This window comes from Meriones unguiculatus, chromosome 8 (genome assembly GCF_030254825.1).
Source record: "Meriones unguiculatus strain TT.TT164.6M chromosome 8, Bangor_MerUng_6.1, whole genome shotgun sequence".
Lineage (NCBI taxonomy): Eukaryota > Metazoa > Chordata > Mammalia > Rodentia > Muridae > Meriones > Meriones unguiculatus.
In genome coordinates, this window is record NC_083356.1 from 97085510 (window position 1) to 97104290 (window position 18781).

At 41.7% G+C, this 18781-nt stretch overlaps 1 pseudogene; it reads left to right on the plus strand.

The window, feature by feature from the left end:
- The first annotated feature begins 1708 nt into the window (after window positions 1-1708).
- Window positions 1709-13706, plus strand: LOC110557167 (small ribosomal subunit protein eS1-like; annotated as a pseudogene).
- Window positions 13707-18781: the final 5075 nt, after the last annotated feature.

The following is an 18781-nucleotide window of genomic DNA, read 5'->3' on the forward strand; positions in this document are numbered from 1 at the left end:
AACTAGTACATCACAAAAACCTTACTTTGTTTTCTCTCAGCCTTTAAAGCAAGTCTGGTCCCTCCCCCTATTCCCGGCCTTGTTTATACTATGAAATTAAAACTGCAAAGATGAGAAACCTTGGTTAGGTTAGACACCTTAGAAACACAAAAAATTCAGAAGGTTTTCCAGAGCAGAGTGGTCTCTGAGGCATGACCATGATCAGAGCCCACAGGGGAGCAGACATCTGCAGAACTGGACCAGGGCAGAGTAGGTCATACCTGCTCTATCTACAAAAACATCTCCCTGTCTTCAGGCTGAAATCCCTCATTACCTAATCATTCAATATGGATGAAATGATCTCTTTTCAAATATTAAGTAACAACTGTTGAAAATCATAACTCACAAGACTATGGACAGTCCCTAACTCCATCTAAGCCTACCTCTGTTCTGCAATCTGCATCCAGCTGTTTCTGGGGTGAAAATGCTGAAAACTGAGCACGGAAAACAGAGATGAGAGTAAACAGTCAGTGGAGTTATCCATTCCATTTGGTTAATGCTGCCACTTGTCAATGTGGTATAAAAAAAAAACAAAAAACATGGATTTTGAACATAAACTAAATTACTATCTTCTAATAGTATTACTTGGTAGACAAAATTTTCCTTTTCTCAACCTCAGATCATTACCATTGTCAAGGAAAAATAAGATTTGCCTTTAACAGTTATTTTAAAGAGAAAATTAAGCTAATATTTGTGATGTGGTAGTTAATTATTTTTTTTCTTTCCCTTTTTTTTTTAAATAAAAGGATCCTCTAAATGAGATCAGTACTCATATAAAAGAGATCTCCAGATTCTTCTCACCTCTTTGTTCAAATTAAGTTACTACAAAGGCTACTGGATATGAACAAGAAGGCTGCCTCTCATCAGATACTATGTATAGCATTAGTTTGATAAGGGCTTTCCGAGCCTCTAGGATTGTGAGAAGTAAATTTTTGTATGTTTTAGCCAAACACCCAGTTTACATTATTTTGTTATAACATCTATAATGTATTAAGACATTGTGCTGGATAGTTTTACATCATCTTGAACAGCTAAAGTCAACTGAGAAGAAGGAACTTAGATTAAGAAAGTTCCCTAATAAGATCAGGCTGTAGATAAAGCCCATAGGACATTTGCTTAATTAGTGGTTGGTGGGTGAGACCCAATGCTCTAGGAAAACAGGCTGTACAAGCGGCATTTCAGTAAGCAGCACTTCTCAGCCTCTGCGTCAGATCCCAGCCTAAAGGTTCCCACCTTGGCTTCCTTCCATGGAACTGTGATTTGAGATATGTAAGCCCAATAAACATTTTTCTTTAAAAAAAAAAAAGGATCCTCAACTGTAAAAGTCTGAAAATCTGATGCTAGTATTTATACAACATCAACTTATATTTCTAAAGTCAAGCCAAGATGACCAACAACCACATCAAAGGCACCTCATGATAGGACTTCAGGGGCTTAAATTGCAATTCAGCATTCTGCCAGCCTGTTTTCAAAAGAAGTCACCAAAAATTACTAGCATATAGACCCCACAATGGTCTACCCAAGGGCTAGAACACTGTCCATCCAATCACAGGAGGGCATGAATACTGCAGAAATGATGAAGGAAAATCTTTTGGTTGCTCCAAAAGATGGGGAGGCTTTATAGGAAAGGAAAAACGCAGAGTATCAACCAATGTGGTTACATAAAAGGATGCAAAAAACTGTAACAGTAAAGAAAAGGAAGAAGGCCCAAAGAGAGTGCTCAGAAGGTGAGGGCACTTGCCGTCAAGCCTGGGTTCGATCACCAAAAGCCACATGGTGGAAAGAGAGAACCAACATCCACAGTTTGTCCTCTAAGCGTGATTATACGCCCCGTGGCAGACTCACAGATAAATAAATGACAAAAAAAAGTAAAGAAAATTCAGCAGCCAGTGTTCATTGGGTAACCAGTGCTGCCAAGCGCTTCACTGACCTTGTCTTTATTGCGCACAAACCCAGGGATGGTGACATGGCCTCTATCTCAACCAAGGTCACTGCAGCATGGGGAGAAGAGTGAGTTCCCTAACAGAATAAACCTGCTGCTGTAACTAAAATTTAAACCGAGACTTAGCTCACAATTCCGTAGCTATTTACCCTACTGTATCCTCTCAAACTTCCAAAATAGAAAAAAGTCTGGCAGGCCCAAATGCAGAGGTAGAGTGTGAGAATGGAATCATCGATGCAGCCTCACCAAGACGAAACAGGAAAGTCTTAGAAATTAACGGGTCTAGAAAAGCCTTTCCGAAAAGCAACAGTGAGCCAAGCCTAGGCTACACAGATAAGACTCCATCAGAAAAGAGAAGGAAAAGTTGAGGGGATGCAGTGGTGAATACTCGTGCAATGTTGAGATTTCAGTGGTCCTTAGCATATTATTTCAATCACAGTGTATCTAATAGCATTATACCAAGCAGCAAGAACTTTTCCCTGTCAGAATTTCCAGATGACCCAGAATATGCATTCTCATGGTCCCAGTTCATCTCAGCAGCTCCTACATAAGCCAACATTTGCAATTTCTGCAGTACCCCTGCTGGCGCAGTGAGTGAATGATCGTGTAAGAGGCCACACACTCTGGCAGCGTCCAGTGACCCTCTCGGCAGTGAGAGTACTGAGTAAGTTCATGCCAGGGGCACTGGGTGGGAGATCAAAGTTTCACCTGAGTAGGTTGGAGAAAGTCACACTACGCCCCAGGGAGGAAAAAGCTAAATAGAACTAAATTAAAGTTTATTAGATTGATCAGACAGTATGCTAATCAGCGATCTGGTTCTCAAGTCACACTATCTACCCTGATTGAAATGGGCATGGCTGACACTTGCAAATGAGTTTTAGACACTTGATGTATACACACAGAACAGGTTTGGGCAGATCCAAATCAAATCAAACTGTGTCAAGCTAATGTTTAAGTCACATTGATGTGAAGTAACAGCAATCCTAATGTGATAACTGCAAGTCAGTTTGAAACATCTACTCTGTTAGGAAAAAAAAAATAACTTATCACATACAAAGAAGTCACCAAAATTTGGTTTAACGATTATCACCAGGTCAAGACTTCAGGGAGAGCAGAACCAAGGAGAGTTAAGCAAAATCAAAGAACACAGAAAATTAAAAGTTAAGGTAGCACATCTACTTGAGCTAATCAAAACAGAACATTCTTTTTTTAACTTAAAAGGCAGTTCTTGGGTCTAGGGAGGTGGCTCAGTCAATAAAACACTTGCTGTGCAGGCATGAGGACTTGAGTTCAATCCTCTGGATTCACTTTAGAGTGAGGCAGGGCGGTACACACCTGTAATCCCAGCGCTGAAGAGGCAAAGACAGGCTGACCCCTGCTCCTTGCTGGCCACCTAATCTAGCAGAACCACTGAGCTCTAAGAGGAGAGAGTCTATTTAAAAAAATAATGTAGGGGGCAGCCATGAGGGAATTATACCAGAAACATAGATGAATATGCTTGTATCTTTCCATAGTGTCAGAATTTATTAAGTGACTAACTTCACAAGTTTTAGCAGCTTTTTTAACTGCGATTTTCCATATAATCCCTTCTACCATAATCTGGTCAAGGTAAATGCACATTCTTTTATATCAATCTTAGTTATTAATAAAAATTATCATATCACACACGGTACACAGTAAACGGATATAATTATCTATATGCACATCTGTGGTTTACAGAAATAATATGAGGTAAAGAATTATAGCAGAGTTCAAAAGGTTTCAGAAGCGGGCTGAGAAACTGTATTGATTTCACAAACCATTCCAGTGCTGGGAAGGCGCTCCTGCTTATTTGCTGGGGTCAGGGCTTAAGAGTAAAGCTGCTCCAGCTGTGAGGTGAAAAACTGAACCAATCCAGAACAGCTGGATGGGCATGCAGACAAGTGGGCCACATCTGCAGCAGGAGACCTAGCAGAGCTGGAGCTCCTGTTGATCTTTGATGAACACACCCAGCATCTGAGGACAGGCTGGCTTGCATCTCTTGCCACTTAATTCTTAGACTTGTTAGATGCCCGTCACTTTATGGGATCCAAGTGAGGAAGTCCGGTGTATCTAAGTTCTTTTGCATGGTTTTCCTGAAATAATGCTAATATACCCGTGGGTCCCTACAGTCTCAGTTCACCCTGATAAATTTAAAGGGTTTCTCCCATCCTACTCACAGGGATATATCATTCATCATTCAACCATGGATCATGGTGTCTAAGAAATGGTGTCAACTGTGTGTCCACCCTGAGGCAGCAGCCATCCTCATTCTTCAAATCAGAGTTAAAAGCTGCTAGTGAGCTGGCAGGATGGCTCATCAGTTAAGAGGACTGGTTGCTCTTCCAGAGAGGACTTGGATTCAGTTACTAGCATTGATATGATATCTAAAATCCATCAGTAACTCCAGTTCCAGAGGATTCCAACTTCCGGAGAGCAAGGTGGTACACAGACACACATGCAAATAAAGCAGCCATGGAAGTAATATAAATACATAAATAAGTCTTCGGTTTTGCTGTTGCTGTTATTGTTTTTGTTGTTGTTAATTGTTGATTGGTTGGGTTTGGGGGAGTTCTTTGTTTTTTGGTTTTTGGATTTTTTGAGACAGAATTTCTCTGTGTAGCACTGGCTATCCTGTAACTCGCTTTGTAGACCAGGCTGGTCTCAAACTCTGAGATCTGCCTATTTCTGCCTCCCAAATGTTGGCATTAAAGGCGTGCTCCACCACCACTCACTGTCTTTTTTTTAAGTTGATAGTCAAATGAAATCTCCTAGGGATGTCATAGTTTGGTATCTCTTCAATTTAGTACTTGAAGTCCTAACCAGAGCAATAAGACAACTAAAGGAGACCAAGGGGATACAAATCAGAAAGGAAGAAGTCACAGTATCACTATTCACAGGTGATATGATAGCATAAATAAGTGACCCCAAAAATTCTACCAGGAAACTCCTGCAGCTGATAAACACCTTCAGCAAAGTGGCTGGATACAAAATTAACATAAAAATAAAAAAAATCAGTAGACTTCCTGGATACAAAAGAAAAAAAAACTGAGAAAGAAATTAGGGAAACAACACCCTTCACAATAGCCACTAATAACATAAAGTACCTTGGGGTGACACTAACCAAGCAAGTAAAGGATTTGTATGAAAAACAAAACTTCAAGTCTCTGAAGAAAGAAATTGGAGAAGATATCAGAAGATGGAAAGATCTCCCATGCTCATGGATCAGTAGGATAAATATAGTAAAAATGGCCATCTTACCAAAAACAATCAACAGGTTCAATGAAATCCCAATCAAAAGAGCAATACAATTTTTTTTACAAACCTTGAAAGAACAATTCTCAATTTCGTATGGAAAAAAAAAAACAGAATAGCTAAAACAATCCTGTACAATAAAAGATCTTCAGGAGGTATCTCCATCCCTAATCTCAAACTGTACTATAGAGCAACAGTAATAAAGACTGCATGGTACTGGGATAGAAAGAGACTGTTGGATCAATGGAATTGAATTGAAGACTCAAAAATAAACCCATACACCTACAGACACTTGATTTATGACAAAAGAGCCAAACCCACACAATGGAAAAAAGATAAGCATCTTCAACAAATGGTGTTGGTCTACCTGGATGTCTGCATGTAGAAAAATGCAAATAGATCCATATTTATTACCATGCACTAAAGTCCAAGTGGATCAAAGACCCCAACATAAAACCAGATACACTAAATCTGTTAAAAGAAAAAGTGGGGAAGAACCTTGAACTCATTGGCACAGGAGACAATTTCCTGAACAGAACTTCAACAGCTCAGGCTCTAAGATTACTAAATGAGATCTCATGAAACTGAAAAGCTTCTGCAAAGCAAAGGACACTCAGTAGAACAAAATGACAGCCTCCAGACTAGAAAAAGTTCTTCACCAACCATACGTCTGACTGAGGGCTTTATGTATTTATTCAAAATACATAGAGAACGCAAGAAATTAAACAACAAACCAAATAATCCAATTTAAAAATAGGGTACAAAACTAAACAGAAAATTTTCAACAGAGGAATCGCAAATGGCAGAGAAACACTTTTTAAAATGCTCAACATCCTCAGTCATCAGGGAAATGCAATTCAAAACGACTCTGAGATTCTATCTTACACACATCAGAATGGCTAAGATCAAAAACTCAAGTGACAGCATTTGCTGGGGAGGATGTGGAGAAAGGGGAACCCTCCCTCATTGTTGGTGGGCATGTAAACTTGTACAACCACTTTGAAAATCAATCTGGTGCTTTCTCAGAAAATTGGGACACAATATCCAGCTACACCACTCCTGGGCATATACCCGAAAAATGCTCAACCATACAACAAGGACATTTGCTCAACTATGTTGACAGCAGCTTTCTTTGTAGTAAGAATCCGGAAACCACCTAGATGTTCCTCAACTGAAGAATGGATACAGAAATTGTGATACATTTGCACAATGGAATATTACTCAGCCGTTAAAAACAAAGAAATCATGAAATTTGCCGACAAATAGATGGAACTAGAAAAGATCATCCTGAGTGAGGTAATCCAGAAGCACAAAGATACACATGGTATATATTAACAGACATTATCAATATAATACAGGAAAACCATACTACACAATCCACAGACCTAAAGAAGCTAAACAACAAGGAGAACTCTAAGGTGGATACTCAATTCTCATTCAGAAGGGCAAATAAAAGAGAGGTTGAACAGAGGAAGCCTACTATAAATGTCCTCTGAAAGACTCCACCCAGCAGGGGATCAAAGCAGATGCTAAGAATCACAGCCAAACTTTGGGCAGAGCACAGGGAGTCATAAAAAAGAGTTGGGGAATAGAAGGATGCAGAACAGGAGCTACATAAGACCAACAGACCCAACAAATTTGGGCCTATGTGGGCATGCAGAGACTGATGCACCAACCAAGGACCATGAAGAGGACTTAGACACACCCTTCTCAGATGTAACCCATAGGCAGCTCAATCTCCATGTGGGTCTCCTAGTAAGGGGACCAGGGACTGTCTCAGACATAGACTCTGTTACCTGCTCTTTGATCACTTTCCCCTGGTGGGGAACATTGCCAGCCCACAGAGGAAGGGAATGCAAGCAGTTAGTTCTAATGAGACTTGATAGGCTGGGGTCAGATGGTAGGAGAGGAAGCCTCCCCTTTCTGAGAAAGAGAGGAGAATAGCAGAGGAGAGAGGGGGAGGGTGGGACTGGAAGGAGATGAGGGAGGGGGCTAAAATAGGGGTATAAAGTGCATAAATTGTAAAAAAATAAATTTAAATTTAAAAACTCACAGTCTTATATAATATGAAGTGGCTTAGTTTAAGGCATAGATTGATTTCAACAAGAACAATTGAGGAAGACATCTGATACCAACTTCTGGTTTACAAGCATATGTGCACAGAGAGAGAGAAGGAGAGAGATCTGACAGCTCCAGGGTTACACTCAGAACTTTGAAGGGTGATTCTTTAGCCTACATGACTCTTCGTTTGTGATTAGTTTCCTAGTATGTTACCTGGAAGATGTGCCTAGTCAACCAGGATCTGTGCAGAGCTTCTTAAGATTTGCTGGTTGTCTCATTTCCAGCATCTCACATCCCTCTGTGAAACAGTTTCCTGTCGACTAACTTGCTTCTTGCCCTACATCATACCACATCCTTGGCCCTGGGGGGCTGTGGATCTTCTCTGCTCACTTTCTTCCAGGCTTACCACTTTTACTGAATACTGCTAACTGAGCTTGAATTTTAATTTTTTTATCCTTTACTCCAAATGAAGCCAGTCTTCTTCTTTTTTTTTTTTCAATGCAGTTTATTCAGGAACCTTGAACAATCCTCGGACCCTGGGGAAAGCCAGCCCACAGCTTAAATAGCCTCTGGGTAGCCAACCCAGGCGTGCCACGGGGGCAATGCAGATAGGTCCACATACATGGAAGCAAGCCAGATCCTCAGCCTTAGCCAAATGTGGAATTGTTCGTGACAGAGAGCACTCACCATCGGGAAGGTGGAAGGCAGAAACCAGCTCCATCTTTAAGGCATAGCATTCCGCAGCTCTCTACAGTTCCCCCTTTTTGTTTTAGACGCATCAGGCAAGAGTAGAGGTCTGATCTCTGATATTAGAAATAAATTGGGACTTTGTACTGATGTTCATTTAGGTGTCATCCACCCAAAGAGCATCAGACCCATCCGATACCTTTTTCTCAGAGGCGGGACCTGGGGCATCAACCCGCATGCAATCAGACATGCTCTTCTTTCTCTGGGTCGAAAGCTGCTGACCCTGAGTGCAGTGCTTAGCCTCGCATCCTGAGCGTATCATTTTAGCTTTTTATGGTATCCAACCATGCTTGGGGAGAATGTCCTGCTTCAATGGCTGTAAAGGCCTGAATGAACATGGCTGCATCACACTGTTGTGAGACTCTAATCTTGCATATATACCACAGGCAAACCAAGGAGACCAACACCAGAAGGCCTGCTAATGCTCCCATGCCCGCCCATTCCTTCAGATGATTCATGGCTGCAGCAATCCATGTTGATAATCCTGTGGCTAGTCCTGCGTCCACTCTGGTAGAATTTACTGTGACAATGGCCACTCTTAGCTGCTCCATCGTAGTATCGAATTCTCCAGTCCAATTACCTAAAATATAGCTCGACAATTGTTTAGACAGATTTGCAGCACAGAAAAAATTCTCATGTTGTATGCTAGTGACACAAAGTCCAGCATACTTTCATTGACAGCCAGGTTGAGCGATTTGCCATAGGGTATCAATTTGCTCCTGCAAGAGGTCAATCCTCTGATTGAACACCATCAAGCTTCCTTTTAGTTGAGCATTAATTCCTTTATGTACAACTAAGGCATGAGCTACATTGGCTAAATGATTATTCAGGGTCTGAGCAGTCTGCCCAGTATGACTCATGGCTAATGCCCTGGTGGTAGCTCCAACAGCCGCCAATGAGATGGTAGTAACAATGGTGGCTGTAGTTCCAAGATCCCTTTTCTGTCTGAAGAGAGTTATAGCGTGAGGGGCATCAATGGGCACAGGCACCCAGTGAGGCATGCGAGTAACCAGGGCATAAAATTTACTAGCATTCCAGCATTGGGCAAAAAAGCAAGTATCATTACCACAATTACTTGGCTCTATCTGGCTAATAATGAATAAAAATGGGGGATATAGACAAACAGGTGTGGGCTTATAGAAAATATTATGAGAAGCCTTAACCCCTCGTTGGAACATCCTGCGTCAGTTCTAGAACTAGCAGTGGTGGTGTCCGAGGTCTGAGTAGGTTCAGGAGACCATTGCCCCCAGGGGCGAGACGTGCTCCATGACAATTGACTAACTCCATGTTTTCCTCCAATTTTGAAAGTCATTTAAGGTTCTTAAATTATTTTTTCCCTTTTTTTTTAAATTTTTCATCAATTACACTTTATTCATTCTGCATCCCCCCCATAAGCCCCTCCCTCCTCCCCTCCCAATCCCACCCTCCCTCCTCCCTCTGCTTGCATGCCACTCCCCAAGTCTACTAATAGGGGAGGTTCTCCTCTCCTTTCTGATCTTAGTCTGTCAGTTCACATCAAAAGTGGCTGTATTGTCCTCTCCTATGGCCTGGTAAGGCTGCTCCCCCCCAGAGGGAGGTGATCAAAGAGCAGGCCAATCAGATTATGTCAGAGGCAGTCCCTCTTCACATTACTATGTAACCCAATTGGACTCTGAACTGCCCTGGGCTACATCTGTGCAGGGGTTCTGGGTTATCTCCATGAATAGTCCTTGGTTGGAGTATGAGTCTCTTGGAAGTTCCCTGTGTTCAAATTTTCTTGTTCTGTTGCTCTCCTTGTGGAGACCCTGTCCTCTCCAGCTCTTACTATTTCCCAGTTCTTACCTAAAATTCCGTTCACCTGCCCAACAGTTGCCCATCCGGCTCAGCATCTGCTTTGATAGTCTGAAGGGCAGAGGCTTTCAGAGGCCCTCTGTGGTAGGTTCCTAGGTTGTTTCCTGTTTTCTTCTTCTTCTGATGTCCATCCTCTTTGCCTTTCCGGATGGGGATTGGACATTTTAGTTAGGGTCCTCTCTCTTGCTTAGTTTCTTTAGATGCACAGGTTTTAGTGGGTTTGTCCTATGTTGTATGTCTATATGAGTGAGTATATACCATGTGTGTCTTTTTGCTTCTGGGACAACTCACTCAGGATGATCCTTTCCAGATCCCACCATTTACCTGCAAATTTCATGATTTCCTTATTTTTCATTGCTAAGTAATATTCCATTGTGTAGATGTACCACAATTTCTGCATCCATTCTTCAGTTGAGGGGCATCTGGGTTGTTTCCAGCTTCTGGCTATTACAAATAAAGCTGCTACAAACATGGTTGAGCAAATGTCCTTTTTGTGTACTTGAGCCTCTTTTGGATATATGCCCAGTAGTGGTATGAAGCCAGTCTTCTTTACTCATGCACTAGACAGGACTGTCCTGACTTCACAGGTATACTAAACAGTCTGAAGAATTACAGGAAACAAAGGCAGGAAAGGAGGTATCCCCATGCACGAATACCACAAACTCCCACCTCTCTTACAGAACGCTAGAGTTTTAATGAACAAACACTTCTCAATTGGTTGTTTGTCTGTGGTGGACTTAGGGAGACTTTTTTTTTTTTTTTTTACATTTCTTATCCTGCTCCATGGCTTGTTTTGAAGGGAAAAGGCTTTTCTACAGTCCTAAAGGGGGTTCCTACTGCCTCTTCTGCCTTCAGTGATAAACTCTGCTGAACATGTTTAATTATCTCCAAGTTTCTTTACTAATTGGCATTATGTCTTTTTCTTTCTGCAGTACATTATTTTTTTATATTTGTCACTAAACATAGTATACACCCTTCCTTTTAAGCCATTTAGCACACAGTTATAATTCTAATCATCCTTAGTATAGGATAATGTCATGCACAGGATTTTTTCTTTGTTTTAGAAAAAAACTATAAAGCTGGGCATAGTGGTGCCATAGTTCTCCCAGAGGCAGAAGTATCTCTGTGAGTTTGATGCCAACCTAGTCTGTCTACATAGCGAGCTTCATGGTAGCCAAGACTATGCAGAAAGACCCTGTCAAAAGAAGAGGTGGAGATGGAGGAGGAGATAGAGAAGGAAGAGGAGACAGAAGAGAAGGAGAGAGAAAGAAAAGAGAGAAGAAAGAAACTATAAAGCGTGTAAACTGACTCTTTTTCAGAATAACTACCCTAGGAGTTATGGAAACAGTCTTATTGGTAGAGTTCCCTAGCATGCATGACTGGATTGGATCTCGTAGAACCACATAAGCTAGGCGTGATGGTGTATGCCTGCATTCCCAGCCCTCTGGAGGAAGACGCAAGAGAATCAGAAGTCTAAAGTCATCCTCCGCTAATACAGAGTTGGAGGACAACCTGGAGTGCGTAGCATACTGTCTCAAAGGGGAGGGGGAATAATAACCACTTTATGACAACAACAACAACAAAATGGTGAACTCAGAGGAACTCTGATGAAGTGTTCCTTATCATAGTTTTAAGACAGCGGCTCTGAACTGAAGGTGATGACTTTTCCTCTAGAGGATATTTGTTAATGATGTCACTGGAAAAGTGCTACTGACTTCTAGTGGAGAAAGGGGAAGGCAAGAGCAGAGCACAGGAAGTACCCTGCAAGTTATAGTCCACAGGGCATTCTCCCCGTGACCTGCTTCCTCCAAAGGACCCCTGCTTTCCACAGTTCAGCCATCCCCCAAAAGGCTATCAGATCTTGAATCCATCAAATAATTTATTAGGTCAGAACCCTTCCCATCTAATTTTCTCGAGAAATGTCCTCACAAACACACCCAGAGAAGTGTGTTATCCTAATCTCCGAGGAGGCTCTCAATCCAATCAAGTTGGAATTTATCACACTCATGTAATATCTGAATTATTGTTTAACCACAGTGGGAAATTTTGTATTATTTGGGCAATAAGCAATGAACTTACAGTTCATTCAAGTTTTTGTAGGCAGCGACTGGCATTAAAAAGTCTTTGAAATGACAGTAATCATTAGCCAGTTCCCCTAGTTCACTATTTTGTTTTATATTATCATCATCAACTTTGGTAAACCACGCCAAAGCACCAATAAGACAGTAATGCCTTGCTGCATTGTCTTCCTCTGTGGCCTGGTACAGCTGCGCTCCCCCCAGGGGAAAATGATCAAAGAACCAGCCACTGAGTTCATGTCAGAGACAGCCTCTGCTCCCCTTACTAGGGAACCCACTTAGAGACTGACCTACCACGGGCTACATCTGAGCAAGGGGTCTAGGTTATTTCCATGTATGGTCCTTGGTTGGAATATCGGTCTTTGCAAAGACCCCTGTGCCCAGATTTGTTAGTTCTGTTTGTCTCCTTGTGGAGCTCTTGTCCCCTCCAGGTCTTTCTGCCTCCCCCTTCATAAGATTCCCTGCCAGTCCTGATGAGACCTGATAAGCAAAGATCAGATAGAAGAAGAGGAAGATATCCCCTATCAAAGAACTGGGGGAGGGGGAGACACGGGAGGAGAAGATTTGAGGAAGGGAGGATTGGGAAGGGATGAGGAAGGGGGCTACAGTTCGGATACAAAATGATAAAAATAGAAAAAAAATTTAAAAAGAAAAAATTTAAATTAAAAAAAGAAAATGTCTTAAAAGAGATAATAAAATTTACTGTAGTTGAGAAAAGCATGCCTTGCAATGTATGTGTATGATTCGTTTCTTAATTAGATTATGAAGCAATTGAGAGCTAATTTAGTTGTTCTATTCATACTTTATGTCTTCTTAATGAATTATAGCTTTGGTATGACAGGAATTTTTTGTTTGTTTGTTTGTTTTCATTAAGAGTGGCTTATAGAAGTTCTCGCCAAGGTGTACTTCCGCCCTTTTGGCTCTCTGAGCAGCACCAGGGAAGTCGGCAAGAACAAGCGCCTGACGAAAGGCAGCAAGAAGGGAAGAGCCAAGAAGAAAGTGGTCGATCCATTTTCTAAGAAAGACTGGTACGACGTGAAAGCCCCGGCTGCGTTCAATATTAGGAACATTGGGAAAACACTAGTCACGAGGACTCAAGGAACCAAAATCTCCTCCGATGGCCTCAAGGCTCGTGTGTTTGAAGAGGGCCTTGCCGATCTGCAGAATGATGAAGTCGCATTTAGAAAATTCAAGCTAATTACTGAGGATTTTCAGGGCAAAAACCGTCTGACCAACTTCCACGGCATGGATCTTACCCGGGACAAGATGTGTTCCACGGTCAAAAAGTGGCAGACCATGATTGAAGCTGCATGTTGATGTCAAGACGACTGATGGGTATTTGCTCCGTCTTTTTTGTGTTGGTTTCACTAAAAAACGCAACAACCAAATACGCGAGACATCCTATGCGCAGCACCAACAGGTCGGCCAGATCCGGAAGAAGATGATGGAAACCATGACCCGAGAAGTGCAGACAAATGATCTGAAGGAAGTGCTTAATAAGTTAATTCCAGACAGCACTGGGAAAGACATAGAAAAGGCTTGCCAGTCCATTTATCCTTTTCATGATGTCTTTGTGAGGAAAGTAAAAATGCTGAAGAAGCCCAAGTTTGAATTGGGAGAACTGATGGTGCCCCACGGAGAAGGTGGCAGTTCTGGAAAAGCGACTGATGACGGAGACGGGTGCTAAAGTTGAACGAGCTGATGGATATGAACCACAGGTCCAAGAATCTGTTTAAAAGCCAGATTTTTAATAGTGACAAATAAGAAGTCCTATTTGTGATGAAAAAAAAGAAAAAAGAAAAAAAGAGTGGTTTATAGCCAGGTACAGTGGCACATGCCTGAAATCTCAGCACTCAGGGAGGGAGAGGCAGGGGGATCTCTGTGAGTTCAAGGCCAACCTAGTCTACAGAGTGACTTCCAGGACAGCCAAGGCAGTTACACGGAGAAACCCTGTCTTAAAGGGGGAAAAAGGTGGTTTATATTGATTTTATCACTCAATTATCACTTATTCTTCACCTTCTATTAGTTTTATAATTAAGATTGTCTATTCTTCTAGTGCTTTTGGGACCTTGTTTGTATCTCTGAGCAAGGTCTGGTCCAGTCTCAGAGGTCACTATCTGTAATTACCTCTGCCTTCCCATGACTATTGGACATTACATTCACACGATAATGCTGCCCAGAATAAACATAGACTTCCTGTTTAGGAGGACTGGGAAGAGAGGAGAAGAAAATGGAGAAGGAGGCCGTGGCAGCAGCCTCCTTCTAAAGCAGTATTAGTGACTACTGTACAGTCTTGGTTCAGCAAAGCATATTTTCCTCTAATACATCCACATATCATAATCATTTTGAAAGCTTCAACACATGTCTTCTAATGGTGTCACTCTATATAATGAGATATGCAAATTAGAATGTTATGGAGTCTTAATTTCATTATATCATTCAGAGTTGTAAATGCTCAGCTAGTTACAGCTTAGATAGGGCAATCAGTAAAAGAGAAAAAGAAGAAGAAATATCATTTTGGCTGTTTGACCAAAAATAAAATAGACTCACATTGCTATTGGGAAAATTAATATGCTCCTCGGATGTGTATTGTAACAGTGTGTTAACATGGATGGCCTCCAGAGTTATGTCATCACTACCTAATAAATGCTTTATGAACCTGGCTTCAGCATTTTGGGGTCCCAGGGCACTATTTCATACATTGTGTTAAAGATTACAATAAACTCCCAAAGAACTAAAAAAATGTAAAAGTTGAAACTAATACGGCTTGTCAAGTAAAGAATACGACAGGGCATGTTCTCTGCCACAGAGAAAATGTCTTTCATCTCATATACTTTCCATGTCACTAGATAGTTTGTTTTTTTTGTTGTTGTTGTTGTTGTTGTTTTTTTTTTAATAATGTTCCTTCCCAAACTCCAAATCCTGACACAATTTGCAAGGTGTGACATTAGAATCTGGGAACCTTTTCCATCTGAAAATAGATGGTTTCGTCCATGTATTTCCAAATACTACAGAGCAGGTGCACTAGAACAAATGGTTGTGTGAAGCTCCCGGAAAATTCAAATCCATTGTCATATCCTGTGGTTGCTGTGCTGCATTCTGTGCCTGCAAGATCAGAGTCTCAAGAGCAACAAAATATTAAAATAAGTAGCTCCCTTCGTCTTCTAAAAATCAGCGCACCCTGGGGAAAGGATAGGAGCTCCACAAGGACCAAATATATCTGGGCACAGGGTCTTTTCTGAGACTGACATTCAACCAAGGACCATGTATGGATATAACCTAGAACCTCCACTCAGATGTAGCCTGTGGTAGCTCAGTAACCAATTGGTTTCCCAAAGTGAGGGGAACAGGGACTATTTCTAACAGGAACGCAATGACTGGCTCTTTGGTCTCCCCACCCCCGAAGGGAGGAGCAGTCCTGTTAGGCCACAGAGGAGGGCTTTGCAGCCAGTCCTGAAGATACCTGATAAAACAGGATCAGATGAATGGGGAGGAGGTCCCCCCCATCAGTGGACTTGGAAAGGGGCACGGTGGAGATGAGGGAGGGAGGGAGGGAGGGACTGGGAGGGAATGAGGGATCGGGACACGGCTGGGATACAGAGTTAATAAAATGTAACTGATAAATAAAAAAAATAAAATAATAAAAAAAAAGAACTGCAAAAAAAAAAAAAATCAGCATACCCTCCCAATAGTCCCCCCAGCTCCCTTCTTCCAATTACACACACATTTTGGTGGGGAGGGGTTGTTTTGTTTTTGTTTGGTTGGTTGGTTTCCAACACAGGGTTTCTCTGTGCATAGCTCTGGCTGTCCTGGAACTCGCTTCGTAGACCAGGCTGGCCTTGAACTCACAGAGATCTGCCTGCCTCTGTCTCCCAAGTGCTGGGGTTACAGGAGTGTGCCACCCTGCAGGGCACATTCTTTGTTTTTATTTTAATTTTTCTATCCTACATTCTCATACATTACAGTCCATACATTACATATGTTAGGTGTCAGTACACACCTAACCACAGTTTCCTTTCCCTTCACTCTTCCCAGCCCTCCCAGTCACTTCTCCTCTCCCCTAAATCTGCTCCTCCTCCTCCATTTCCCTTTTGAAAAAAGGATCAGGCTTCCCAGGGATATCAACTGAACAGGGCATAACAAGCTGTAATAAATCTAGGCACAAACCCTTATTTAGAGGCTGAATGAGGCAACCCAGTAGGAGGAAATGGGTCCCAAGAGCAGGCAAGAGTCAGAGACACACCCCACTCCCGCTGCTGGGAGTTCCATAAGTAAGTCAAGCAACACAACCCTAACGTACATGCAGAGGACCTAGCTCAGACCACACAGGATCTGAGATTGTCCCTTCAGCCCTCCTTAGTTGATTCTGTGCACTGTGTTCTCGTGGCTACACACCAATTCCTATTCCATTTAAATAAAAATCAACACTTCTCACACCCAACAAAATTCACCACAGCTCCGTGGTGGCCACCACTCATCTCTGTGACAATCCACATTTCCGAGGGAACAGCGTCCTAGGACCATACTCCTTCAGGCTGTCTTTACTGACTCACTCACTGTAGCTTGCTGGATGCTCCATCTGGACCACACAGTCACCTAATCGTATCAGAAAAATTAGAAATTTTAAGCAAAAAATAAAAATCACAAAATTCTCTAAGACAATCTAGTTGTACCATTTGATCCTGGAAAGATGTGTTTCACTCAGTTCCCTAAGAAGCAACAGCATCAGGACTTCTCCATGATGCTGCACCGTATGAGTTTATAATGATTTCATCAGCTTTCCAAGACAAGGCGCTAGGATGGCATCACGTGTTTCTGCCAGTATCCTTATTTCCACATTTCACTTCTTAATTTGTCATTTCTTATTTTCTTTTTCTTATTTTTTTTAATTCATTGTCTGTAATGAATTAGCCTACAAATTACATTGTGTTTTTTTGTTTGTTTGTTTTGGTTTGGTTCTTGGTTTTTGGTTTTTGTTTCTCACATCTATATTTCTTTCCTTAACTCTCTACTACCGTCAATACACTGGCCACTTTATGCCATATTTATTAGTGCATGTGCTTCATAAAATATCTAAATTTAGTACAGTCTATAAATTGTTTATAAATAAATATTCTAAATGTACCAATTTTGTTATTTCACTTTTCTAAAAGCTTTTGATGGATATCAGAAAAATAAAAATAACAGGTTCAAACTCCACAGTTTAGAAAACTTTTACAAAACTCTGTCCCATGTTAGCATTTTCCCATTGTCTCTGCCTTCCCTAGACTGGCATAGGCAGTTTCTACTGCAGGTCAGAGTGCATGAAGAGCACATGCAAATTCAGAAACAGCATCTCAAGGCAAAAACCACAATCAATGTTGTTGAAAATTAGAATGGAAGTCGAACTGAGATAGGTTGGAAAAATATAAGTCAAAAAGGCAATTTCTCAACAGTTCATAAGAAATCCCCTTAATCACAGAAAAAAAGGATCAAGACAAGGAATATTTTTCCTTGTCTCTTCAATACCCACTTTCTCAGCACAACCACCAACATCCCCTTTACTCAGGCTTTAATTTCATATGAAACCCAAAATGGCAAGTGTGTATGTGGTAGAGTGCTCAAAGCTGTTTGTCTTTCTTTTATTCATTTATTACAATCTATTCACTTTGTATCCCTGCTGTAACCCCCTCAATGATCTGCTCCCAGTCTCACCCACCCTCCCTCTTCTCCGCCTATGCCCCTCCCCTAGTCCGCTGATAGGGGAGGACATTCTCCCCTTCTACCTGACCCTAGCCTATCTGGTCTCATGAGGGCTGGCTGTATTATCTTCCTCTGTGTTCTGGCAAGGCAGCACCCCCTCCCCAGAGGGAGCTGATCAAAAAACCAACTGCTGAGTTCATTTCAGAGACAGCCTCTGCCCCCTTTACTAGAGAACCCACTTCGTAACTGAGCAACCAGTGGGCTTCCTCTGACCAGAAGCAGAAAGACACATATAGTATAGACTCACTTATGAGTCTATGGATATTAGCCATATAATACAGGATAAACTTACTAAAATCTATAGTCCTGAAGAAGCTAAACAACAAGAAGATCCTAAGGAAGAGGCTCAAACCTCACTCAGAAGGGCAACAGGACAGGAGCCTTCTACAGAGGACCTCTGAAAAACTCTACCCATTAGGTTATCAAAGGAGATACTGAGACTCATAGCCAAACTTTGGGTAGAGTGTCAGAAACCTTATGGAAGAAGAGGGAGATCAAAAGACCTGGAGGGGACAGGAACCCCAAAAGGAGACCAACACACCCAAAATAACCTGGGCCCAGGGGGGCCTGCAGAGACCAATACTCCAACCATGGACCATGCATAGAAAGCTGTTTGCTTTGGCCTATAATGTGTTTTGGAGAAGGAATAAGAGGGAAGTGAAAGGGTTTGCAGGCAGATATGGTAGACTTGGATTCTAATCCTGCCTCTACTGTGTGACAAATAGTTAAATAATTTAAACTCTTGAAATGATTTTTCTAACTTGTAAAACAAACGTTGTAACACTTAGCTTGTGTGCATTTATACACACACACAGCATGCTTACAGCAGAGCATCGTGCATGCACACATGCTCCGCTGCTGAGCTACAACCAGAGTCATCCATCGCCGCTTGCATTTCTGCTTTGTTAGCTGTTCCACCTCCACAGGTAACGTCTCAGTTGCAGTTCCGTGGTATTACTGTGCAACCACTTCGGGGTTTTCTCCGCCTTTCCAATTCTAAATTCCAACACATCAAATATATTCACCAAATATATTTTTCAACATATATATGAATATATTATAAAAACAT